At 48.3% G+C, this 12,222-nt stretch overlaps 1 long non-coding RNA gene across 1 annotated transcript in view; it reads left to right on the top strand.

Annotated features, from left to right (window-relative positions):
• The window catches only part of LOC309376268, a 192,069-nt gene that overhangs the window by 70,518 nt on the left and 109,329 nt on the right, over window positions 1-12,222 (top strand). The gene's annotated exons all lie outside the window — the stretch shown is intronic.

Below are 12,222 nucleotides of genomic sequence, written 5' to 3'. Positions count from 1 at the left end.
AGGTCTGCTAGCGCTAGGAGAAAACATATCGCCGTCTGCCCGCTGAATTGCGCTAGCAAGCAAGGGGGCGGCATGTTGCTTTGCCTAAAAGTCAAGCCCAGCAGTGGGGAAGGACGACAGAAGAGGAAGGGCCCCACACCTTGCTACTGTGGTTTATGTTCGCCCTCAATTCTCTGCATGTCCGAAGGCCCCACGGCAGGATGCTTCTGCCCCCCCCAAATAAAAATCAGGAGAGGGTTTCATCGCCCAGACATATCACCTCAGTCTGCCTTTGATGCCCAGTGCATCTTCTTAGGGCTACAAACTCTCACGTTGTCTTAAGGGCTCTGTTCGTGACGTCTGGGGCTCCACCGGGTTAGGGGGACCTTGTTCTCTGCCAGGGCCCTGGGCAGGTAGGTCCGACCCCCTTCCGTACCAAAGAGAGGGTACCACCTGACTTTTTACGTGGCCCCTTCTTCCCCTCGTCCCCAGCCACCGTAATGGGACGGAGAGAACCCATTCTGCAGCAAAGGAGTTTTTCCATCCTCCCTGAATACAGGAAACCCCCATTGAGGAGTTTATACTTCTATGTGCAAGGGAATTTGATCTCTGCAGGGGAGCAGCGCTCTCTGTCCTGCACCCCACAGCTCTGTCCAGCTAGAGACCAAGAATTGTCCTGAGACCCCCCACCGTGATTCCATTGTTCAATAGATCAGCTTGGATTTTCTGGAGAAAAGCTGGCGGTTTCCACTGAGCTGTCCAGTCCACAGAAAACAAAAGACTTCCATGCGCCTCCCTAGCCCTCTTTTGAAAGTCTCAGCTGGGCTGTTGGCTCCCGTAAATTTTCCCCAGACTCTTCCCAGATTCCATACAGAGCAGTTCTTGCTGCTTTTAATATTTCCGCAGGGGAGGCAGTCGCAAGAGCCGTCGCTTGTCCCCAAGGCTGGCCCGGCAGAAGGGAGAAGGTGCAGCTATGATAATTCTCCTGCGCAGCTCTGCCGCTTTACGGATTCTGTGTCAACCTGGAATCCACGCAAGAGCTTCTCTGGCCTCCCTAGATCCATCCATCCTTAAGGCGGGGGCCCCTAAAGAGTCGTCCTTCCGCATGTTGCCTTTTAAGAGACTTCACTTCCCCCCACCCTCCAAATATGTGCACACACACACACACACTACAACCCAACCCAAATACACACCTGCCCTAAATTTTGGGTGGTTTTTAGCCATCTATCTCATCCTACCCACCCCGCCGCCGCCCACCGAAAAAAACCTTGCTCATTTATCTCCTCCCTACCAGAACTCGATCAGGGCTCGCTCCGCAGTCTTCCCCAACCTCACACTTCAGTCGAAAAGTCTTGCCACCCGCACTGCTCCGCTGGCGAAGTGGAGTGCCTTCCTCATCTCCTCCGGTCCTGTTCACACTGATATTTATATGCTTGTTTGTCTCTGTACATGTGTGACATTTTCAAAAATGACTTTTGAGTGGAGGGGGGTGAGAGAGAGAAAAAAAAATTAAACAGCAGGAAAAAGAAAAGAGAAAAGAAATAAGCCTTGATTTCTGACAGTGGTTCTGCACTCGTTTTTATTTGCTGACCGAGGGGTTCATAAAGCGAGTCGTTTGGGCTTTCTTTGCACAAACCGCTGAGTTAAATTGCAAAGCCCGATAAGGACTGAGCATGCTCAGGAGTGGCGGAAGGTTGAGCGTTGGTTGAAAAAGAAAAATGGAGAATGAAGTGGGTTGCTTTCATTACACCCATTGTACAGATGGGATAATCGAGGCGGAAGGGGTCATGGCTCAAGACTACATAGTGAGTTTGCAGCAGAGAAGAGAATAAAACTGGGACCTGATTCATAGTTCAGCCTCTCTTGCCAGCATAATAGAACAGCTCTTAAAAGCCCCAAAGATTGTTATTGTCTCTGAAACTGGTTTCACCTGGTGTCCCTAGAACAAGGAATGAAAAGAAAAACTAGGTCGTCCTTTTACCTAGCACAGCAGCTAGAATCACTATCTTCCTAGCTTTCTTTTTCTTCCTCTTCTCCACCTCTCCCTTCTTGTTTCATGGTCACATAGCTCAGTTGGTTAGGTAAAGGTAAAAGGACCCCTGACCATTAGGTCCAGTCGTGGCCGACTCTGGCGTTGCAGCGCTCATGTCGCTTTAGTGGCCGAGGGAGCCAGCGTACAGCTTCCGGGTCATGTGGCCAGCATGACTAAGCCGCTTCTGGCGAACCAGAGCAGTGCACGGAAACGCGGTTTACCTTCCCGCTGGAGCAGTACCTATTTATCTACTTGCACTTTGAGGTTCTTTCAAATTGCTAGGTTGGCAGGAGCAGGGACCAAGCAACGGGAGCTCACCCCTTCGCAGGGATTCGAACCACCGACCTTCTGATTGGCAAGTCCCAGGCTTTGTGGTTTAACCCGCGTCCCCAGTTGGTTAGAGCATGGTGCTAATAACACCAAGGTTGCAGGTTCGATCTCCGTGGGAGACAATGCGTATTCCTGCATTGCAGGGGGTTGGTCTAGATCCTCCTCAGCGTCCCTTCCAACTCTGCAATTCTATGATTCCACGATCTAAAGAGGGAGGCAGAGACGAGAACTGAAACTCGGAAACACTGCTGCCTCCAACTCTGAAGGCTAAGGTATGAGTCCATTTGGCCATGGTACAGCAATAAGTAACCAAACAAACTCCTGCGTTGCAAAGAGAATGTCAGCAATGTCTAGGCGACACTATGACCATGTGCAGACTCAACAGACAATCTTTTATAGAATTCCTTCAAACCATAACAAGTCCAAAATGAAATCTTTAGTCTCAAAGCCTCTGAAAATCTTTAAATAATAATAATAATAATAATAATAATAATAATAATAATAATAATAATATCTTTATTGTCATTGCCCCCTCTCGGGGACAACGAAATTACTTGGCTGCTCCATCCACCCAGGTAGGGCACTCCACACAAAATCAAAACAACTATAAAAACACTAATTAAAACAATACAGTATAGTACAGCAAGGAAGATTAGATGACTTTCAAAGTCCAGGCTTCCCATTCAGGGCCGAGATCGCTCTGGAGAAGAAGCTGTTCTTAAGACGGCTTGTTCTTGTCTTCATCGTCCTGTATCTCCGTCCCGACGGCAGGAGCTCGAAGAGACAGTGACCAGGATGCGATGGATCTTTTTACTATGTCCAGTGCCTTCCTATGGCACCTTGTGGCATAAATCTGCTCTAAGGTGGAGAGTGGGCAGCCAACAATGCTCTCTGCTGCCTTAACAACTCTGCACAACCCCATCCTGTCCTGGGTAGTACAGCTTCCGTACCACACATAAGCCATAAGTGAGCACCCTCTCAATGGCACAGTGATAGAAGGCAAGCAGCAGTTTCTGCAGAAGATGGTTTTTCCTTAGAATTCTCAAAAAGTACAGTCTCTGCTGTGCCTTCTTCACAAGCCCCCTTGTGTTGACACTCCAGGACAGATCCTCTTGTAATTCAATACCCAAAAATCTGAACGTTGTTACCCTCTCCACACAGACCCCATCAATCAAAAGTGGCTGGACATTGCTCTTCTGTCTCCTGAAGTACCTGTCTCCTGGAAGAGGTACCAGACTTTGAACGATGAAAGACAAGCTGTGAAGCTTTGTGTATTCAGCAAATATGTCCAACACCGAACAGTGATTCTGAATATTAACTACTGTTTTGTAGAATTCTTCGCCAGTGTGGTGGGACGATATAAAATTGCTTCATAAACCCATCTTATATTGAGTGAATGTATGTAAATGAAAATATCAAATGCTGCGGAACGGTGCTCATGTAATAATGTAGTCACACACATTCATTCGATATTTACATTCATTGGACATCATTTGCTGAATACACAAAGCTTCACAGCTTGCCTTTCATCGTTCAAAGTCTGGTACCTCGCTTCATTTAAAGATTTCCAGAGGCTTTGAGACTAAAGATTTCATTTTGGACTTGTTATGGTTTGAAGGAAGTCTATAAAAGATTGTCTATTGCGTATGTACATGGTCGTCGTGTTGCCTAGACATTTCTGATGGCCTCCAACTGTGAAGACACAGCCTCAGGTCTAGTAGACATCGATAGCCTTATCCCCTTCCATCGATTTGCCCAGTCCTCCTTTAAAGCCATCCAGGTTGATCGCCGTCAATGCCTCCTGCAGCAGCGAGTTCCACCGTTTAACGAAGCGCTGCCTTAAAACATCCTTTCTGTGCGAAGAAGGAACAGCTGGCAGCTGTCTTCACAGAGGTCCAGCCGCTATGTGGTTCCCCTCCAGAGGCAGCTGCGGTTCAACACGAAACCTGTGAGCACCTGAAAGTACCTGATTTGAATGCCTGCTAGCAACTTCCGGCCTTCATCTTAAAACTTAACAGGTGTAGCAGACATGGATGCCTTGACAAACACCAACCTCTCTCCCTCCCACTCCCATGTTTCGAACATGTAGCCTGGTGGAGAGGTCTGGATGATCCGAAACCTTGCACCCTTGTTTTCTGGACGTTTTGGTCAACTTAATAAAGGCATCGCCCAGTTATGGACTACTTTGGCATTTTTCTTTCGGGCAAACATGGCCACCTTTTTAACTCTTTTAGGTAAAACACAGCAATCCTAATATAAGCAGCGTTTTTTTGCAAAGCAGCCACAGCCAGATGGAATTGTTCTGAGCAGCTCAGGTGTGTTAAACGGGGGTTAAAAGATGTTGGGGGTGAAGCCAGCGGAGGGTTCCCCACAGATGGGGACCTCATCACAAAGGATTCATTAAGGGTCATGTGATGAAGGGGAGGCTTTTAAATGCCCTGGTCTGAGAATCCATTTTCATGATAAAAACAAACAGCACACCATTTTCTAGACCTTACGGTTTCAAATATAAACCGGCTCTTAATAAGTCCATCTGCAATCTGCTCTTAATAAGTCCATAAAGCAGAGAGGGTGGCTGAATTTGGGCCTTGACGTGCAGTGGCGTAGCGTGGGTTGCCAGCACCCGGGGCAAGGCAAGTAATTTGCGCCCCCTAACCCGTGGATTTGCACCCCCTAACCCAGGGGCCTGCAACCCGCGGCTCCGGAGCCGCATGTAGCTCTTTTACACCTTTGCCGCGGCTCCGGAGCGGATACTAGCGATGGGAGGAGGCGCATTGTGCGCCCCGACAGTCCCCACTGTGGCGGGCGCTGTACTGGCTGTGACGTCGCATGGGGGGTGCGTGCGTTTGTCATGCACCGTTCCGACGTCACCTTCCCGCCTGCCCGCTACATTGTAAGGGGCATGTACGCTGGTCACTGCATTGAAAGGGGGCATGTACGCTGGTCACTGTTTTGAAGGGGAGTGAAGAACACACACACACAAAAAGGTAACTTGTTAATTTAACATTTATTTCTATGAGGAGGAGTAATAAGAAATAATAAATGACAAGTTTTGCGGCTCCCAGGTTTTTTTTCCTTCGGAAACGGGTCCAAGTGGCTCTTTTTGTCTTAAAGGTTGCAGACCCCTACCCTAACCCGTGGATTTGCGCCCCCTAACCCTAACCCCCATATGTTGCGCCTGGTGCGGCCGGCCCCCCCTGTACCCCCCACGCTACGCCACTGTTGATGTGTGATGGATCTCTAAATTGTTTACAAAGGAAAATATCAAATATCTGTGTGGTTCAGTTGTGGTTTTTCTGAAGGTTTTCTGGCTCACAGCAAGTGTGGAGGAGAGATTTAACCAACTCTTTCTGTATAATTATGTATTTGTTTAAAAAACAATAAAATATTGGGTTGGTTTTTTTTTGAAAAATTAACTCTTTTCTCTCCTGCCCACAGTTGGAGGAAAAGCCCATTTCTGAAGCCAGTCTTTGCCCACATTTGTGGTAGTTGTGTAAATTTGTGCCACATTTGTGGCAGTTGAGCAAATTCCCACATTTGTGGCAGTTGTGTGGTGGGAATTCCCCCACCCTCTGCACAAACAAACACTTGGGTCTTCCTCAGGACTGCAGCAGAAAGAGAATAGGTAAAATTATCTAGGTATAATCTTAAAAAATGTAGTATAAACTCCGACAACTGGGAAACCCTGGCCTGTGAGCGCACCAGTTGGAGAACAGCCTTTACTAAAGGTGTCATGGGCTTTGAAGACACTCGAACTCAGGACGCAAGGGAGAAACACCCTAAGAGGAAGGCACGCTTGGCAAATCCACACCGTGATCAACTCCTGCCCGGGAACCAATGTCCCCACTGCGGAAGGATGTGTGGGTCCAGAATTGGCCTCCACAGTCACTTACAGACTCATTGTTAAAACCGTGTTTATGGAAGACAATCTTACTTGGTGGAATATACTCAGAGTCGCAAAGTGATTTCATGCTCTTTATTCAGCTCATAGTGGTGAGGAGGAATGAATGAAAGTCCCCTAACAGTATCTGCTTTATATACATTATTTACACAATGGGCTGCACATGATTGGCTAATTCTGGAATCCTACTGTAAGCCAATCAGGTTGTGGATTCACTTATTTCTGGAGCATGATTGGGTGGTTCCTGCCAACCAATCATACTGCTGCATTGCTCTAGGACCAATCAGACTGCTGCATTCTGAATCCTAGTGTTCTAGGACCAATCAGACTGCTGCAATTTGGATCCTATTGTTCTAGGACCAATCAGACTGCTGCAGTTTGGATCCTATTCAACTCAGTACATAACACTTGGCTACCCGAATGATCGCCAAAGAAGAAAAATAGGTAACCCCCCCCTCCACTGTTGCTGAAAACCCAATAATCCCCCTCTCTAGCTGATGATATTAGCATTTCTTTAAAAAACAACAACACAGAACTCAGCTTAGTTAAATGCATTATGCACATTTAACATTTGAGTCCAGTTTGGGCTTCATTTTCGCATCCTCTTGCAACATGAACTTCAGACTTTTTTGATGGGAGGGGAGGTTTAATTACTCCTGCCAAGCTCTGCACCGCTCCTGGCGACACGAGGGGGTAGGGATGGTGCAGAACGTGCAACCGTGCACAAACTTGGTTGCATTACTCATCTTTGGAACGAGATCGGATTTATTTGTTTTTGTAAGCACTGGGCAGTCTCTGGCTCGGACGATCCCATTGGTCCTCCTGCCAGCAAGCCCACCGTTTGAGAGACGACGCCAATCCCATCCTGGCCGCCTTCAGCAGAGCCTTCCCTGCTGCAGAAAGCTGGCCTTTTACATAACCACATTTATGCTTTGCGATTATCTCTTTAGCCGTGGCAGGGAGCCCAGCTGATGCATCCCAGAGCCTCCTCCTTTCAGCTCATTTGGAACACAGCTTACCTTGAGTATCCCATCTCCCAGCTAAAAACACATCTCCCTGAGGTCTAGGGCATTCCGGCCCAATGTTAAGTTCTTTTGGGACAGCAGCCAGAGAGAGAAGAGGTTCTTTCTGCAACAGAACCTGATGGATTGTCGGAGCTGCGCTTTACAAAAACAAGCACAAGTCTGTTCCAAAAGATGAGTAAGGCAATCAAGTTTGCAATCCCACACCATTCTGGCACCATCAAACAAATCTGCCAGTGCAGTATAACAACAACAACAACAACAACAATAATTTATTATTTATACCCCACCCATCTGGCTGAGTCTCCCCAGCCACTCTGGGCGGCTCCCAATCAAGTGCTAAAAACAGTACAGTGTTAAATATTAAAAACTTCCCTGAACAGGGCTGCCTTCAGACGTCTTTTAAAGATAGGATAGCTGCTTATTTCCTTCACATCTGCTGGGAGGGCGTTCCACAGGGCGGGCACCACTACCGAGAAGGCCCTCTGTCTGGTTCCCTGTAACCTCACTTCTCACAATGAGGGAACCGCCAGAAGGCCCTCGGCTCTGGACCTCAGTGTCCGGGCTGAACGATGGGGGTGGAGACGCTCCTTCAAATATACTGGACCGAGGCCGTTTAGGGCTTTAAAGGTCAGCACCAACACTTTGAATTGTGCTCGGAAACGTCCTGGGAGCCAATGCAGATCTCTCAGGACCGGTGTTATGTGGTTTTGGCGGCCGCTCCCAGTCACCAGTCTAGCTGCCACATTCTGGATTAATTGCAGTTTCCAGGTCACCTTCAAAGGGAGCCCCACGTAGAGTGCATTGCAGTAGTCCAGTGCAAGGATTGCTGCACATGCAATTATAACTTCTCTCCCCCGACTCGCTTCAAGGCACACAACCTCCCCAAATCTGCTCCAGTGGGTTGGGGAACCCCAGAAAAGAGGGGCCACACCGGGAGGAGGGAAGGAGAAAGTTCTGTTGCACAAGCAAAAATCCTGGCACGGAAAGAACAAGGTATTTAGCCCTACATTGGATGCAACCCAATACTTTTTTCCCCCGAAGAAGCCGTTTTTCATGCCTGCAAGGGTTTTATTTGGGCTCTGGCTATTTGTCATGTTTCTCCCCTACGTTTCCTCCACAAAGCCCAAGGTGTTCTCTCTCTGTCCTCAAAACAAACTGAGAGTGACTGGCTTACATTAATGGCCCAGAGGCGGCTGGAAAATGAGTGACAGGAGCAAGCCAGCAGTCAATCACACCGTGCAAGTTGGAGTTAACTCTTTAGTAGGACAGGAGTGTGAGGCCTAATGAGCACAGCAACTCATCTCTGGTGGGTCTTGCCCTCATGAAGCGGTTGCTGAGACTTAAGCTCTTCACTTCCCCACAGCTGACTAAGTCCCCTCCTCTCCAGGATTCCCCCCCCCCCAAGCAAGCAGAGATTGTGTCCACAAGTCACCAATCTCTCCTCCACCCTATTCAGAGCCAGTGTGGTGTAGTGGTTAAGAGCGATAGACTCGTAATCCGGGGAACCGGGTTCGTGTCTCCGCTCCTCCACATGCAGCTGCTGGGTGACCTTGGGCCAGTCACACTTCTCTCTGAAGTCTCTCAGCCCCACTCACCCCACAGAGTGTTAGTTGTGGGGGAGGAAGGGAAAGGAGAATGTTAACTGGTTTGAGACTCCTTCGGGTAGTGATAAAGCAGGATATCAAATCCAAACTCCTCTTCTTCTTCTTCATGACTCTTGTGGTTCTGGGAGACAAAGGGGAGCTTGTTACAGCAGGACAGAGAGAGACCTGTATCTCTTCAACAGCCTTACTACTACTACTACTACAGTATTTTTTTATTTATATCCCGCCCTCCCCAGCCAAAGCCGGGCTCAGAGCAGCTAACAACAATAAAAGTAAGACAGCATTCTAAAATCAATTCATTTTAAAAGCAATTCAAAATCAAATTAATGGCAACCATTGGGCTAGAGTTCTGTGAGGATTACCAAAGGAGGGGGTCAGGCTGTGCCTTGGCCAAAGGCCTGGTGGAACAGCTCTGTCTTGCAGGCCCTGCGGAAAGATGTCAAGTCCTGCAGGGCCCCAGTATCTTGTGACAGAACGTTCCACCAGATCGGGGCCACAGCCGAAAAAGCCCTGGCTCTGGTTGAGGCCAGCCTAACTTCCCTGTGGCCCGGGACCTCCAAGATGTTTTTGTTTGAAGACTGTAAGGTCCTCCATGGGACATACCAGGAGAGGCGGTCCCGTAGGTACGAGGGTCCTAGGCCGTAGAGGGCTTTACGCATCTCTGCTTCTAGACCAACCTCCCATTCGCCAGCTTCTGCCTCTGATTCTGCACTGCTCTCTGCCACGGACTCTCCCATCTCACTAAAGCCTGTTACCTCTTCAGCTTCAAACATCTCCTCCTCCCAGTCTACTCCCTCTTCTCCCTCTGACCATTCATGCTCCTCCCACCACTCACCCCCTGGCTCTGAGCCTTCTTCGCTTGGCGTTTCCCCAGCTGTTTCCTTCCACCATTCCTCTGCACCCAACCAGTCCATGACACTGGATCTCCCTCAGTTCCAATATGAGTGTTAACAGGGGGTGGGTTCACATGTGCATGTTCCAGCTGCACATGTGAACCAGTTCAGCCAACCAGATGGCAAGCGGATCTGCAGGTGGGCAGAGGCGAATTGAATTCATAACAACTAGAACAGAAGTTTGATGCCGGTAACTTCCAGAAGTGGTTGTGGCACCTTACAGATTTAACAAATTCATTATAATATAAGCACTGGTGGACTAGAGTCTTATCCAGCCATATGTAGAAGGGGGAAAATGTAAAAGGTTGGGTTGGCTGGCAATGAAATGCAAAATGAACAGTCTCTTACAAATCAATTAAAGCTGAATGGGACAGATCTGGGTAACAGCTGGACTTCATATTTTTTAAAAATGGAGGCCAGCCATTGATTCCTTCTCTGTCCCAAATGCCAAGCTACAACCTGATAGTTGCAGCAACTAAAGCGGTAAAGGGACCCCTGAGCGTTAGGTCCAGTCGTGGCCGACTCTGGGGTTGTGGCGCCCATCTCACTTTATTGGCCGAGGGAGCCAGTGTACAGCTTCCGGATCATGTGGCCAGCATGACTAAGCCGCTTCTGGTGAACCAGAGCAGTGCACGGAAACGCCGTGTACCTTTCCGCCGGAGAGGTACCTATTTATCTACTTGCATCACGGGGATTCAAACCGCTGACCTTCTGATCAGCAAGTCCTAGGCTCTGTGGTTTAACCCACAGTGCCACCCACGCCCCAGCACCTAGCAGAGACTAATTCAGTCTGCAGTCTCCAACTTGGAACTGTCTGAACTTCAGTTGGTCCAAAATGCTGCAGCCAGATTGCTGGCCAGAGTCCCATTTAGAACTCGCACAACCTGTTCTGAAGCAGCCAAACTGCTTGCCCGTTTGTTCCCAGGCCTAAATTCAAGGGGCTCACATTTGTTTTTAAAGGTCTTTAGCACTTAATGGTTTTGTTTTCTGGGATCCACCACTCTTGCTGAATTCTGCTGCATTTGGAGCAGAACATTTTGGAAGCGTTTTATGTATTAAAAAGACTAGAACAGAAAACATAAATAAAGCCTTGCTGGCTCAGGCCAGTGACTCTCCATGTCCAGCAATGTTATTCTCATTGCGGCCAACCAGATGCCTGGGCCGTAACCCATCTGGGACCTTATGATGAAGGGTGAGTAAGGAATAATATAAAACAAAGGTATTCATGGCTTCAACATGTAGCCGAATTTCTGTAGTCCCCTCCCCCACCATTTGCGCATCTTCTAGGCTTGTGAAGAGTTCTGCATAATTCCATTATACCTTAAGGAGCGTCTCCACCCCCATCGTTCAGCCCAAACACTGAGGTCCAGCTCCGAGGGCCTTCTGGCGGTTTCCTCACTGCAAGAAGTGAGATTACAGGGAACCAGGCTGAGGGCCTTCTTGGTAGTAGTGTCCACCTTCTCACCAGATGTCAAGGAAATAAACAACTACAGTCATACCCTGGGTTGAAGTTGCTTCAGGTCAGTGGCGTAGCGTGGGTTGTCAGCACCCGGGGCAAGGCAAGTAGTTTGCACCCCCTAACCCGTGGATTTGTGCCCCCTAACCCTAACCCCCAGATGTTGCGCCCGGTGCGGCCGGGCCCCCCCTGCACCCCCCCTCGCTATGCCACTGCTTCAGGTTGAGCATTTTCAGGTTGCGCTCCGCTGCGACCCAGAAGTAACAGAATGCGTCACTTCTGGGTTTCGTCGCTCACACATGTGCAGACAGTCAAAATGACACCGTGCGCAGAAGCAGCTAATTGTGACCTGCGCATGCGCAGACGCGGGTTGCGTTCGCTTTAGGATGCGAATGGGGCTCCGGAACGGATCCCGTTTGTATCCAGAGGTACCACTGTATCTGACTTTTAGAAGACATCTGAAGGCAGCCCAGGGAAGTTTTTAACATCTGATGTTTTATCATGCTTGTAATATTCTTGTAATATAAATAAATAAATAAATAATAATAATAATAATTAGTGCTTTTTCTGGGGGGTGCGGAGGTTCGCATACCCCCTAACCATTTTTTGAATCTGTTTGGCCTCATTGAGAGGCAGTATTTCAACGAGTAGGAAAATGAAAGTACCCCTAAACATTTATTTTTTTTACAAAAAAAGCACTGATGATGATGATGATGATTACTAACGCTTGCCCATAGATTGTGGTCCTTTCGGTTGTTCCTAATAAAGGCATTCATTGCTGCAGATTTCGGTTGTGTGATATATATTTTAAAATAATAATAATTTTAAAAATTATTTATTCCCCGCCCTCCCCAGCCAAGGCCTGGCTCAGGGCCGCTAACAACCCATAATTATTGCATCAAACCTCCTTCCGTAATAAACCAACCGCCCGCCACCTTCCCCTTTCCTTCCCGCGGGTCCTTCGCCTTCCTCTACCCTCTTCCTCCTCTTTTCCTTTCCGAA

Source organism: Podarcis melisellensis (assembly GCF_964234715.1).
Source record: "Podarcis melisellensis genome assembly, chromosome: 8".
Lineage (NCBI taxonomy): Eukaryota > Metazoa > Chordata > Lepidosauria > Squamata > Lacertidae > Podarcis > Podarcis melisellensis.
This window is presented reverse-complemented; position numbering and strand designations above follow the sequence as displayed.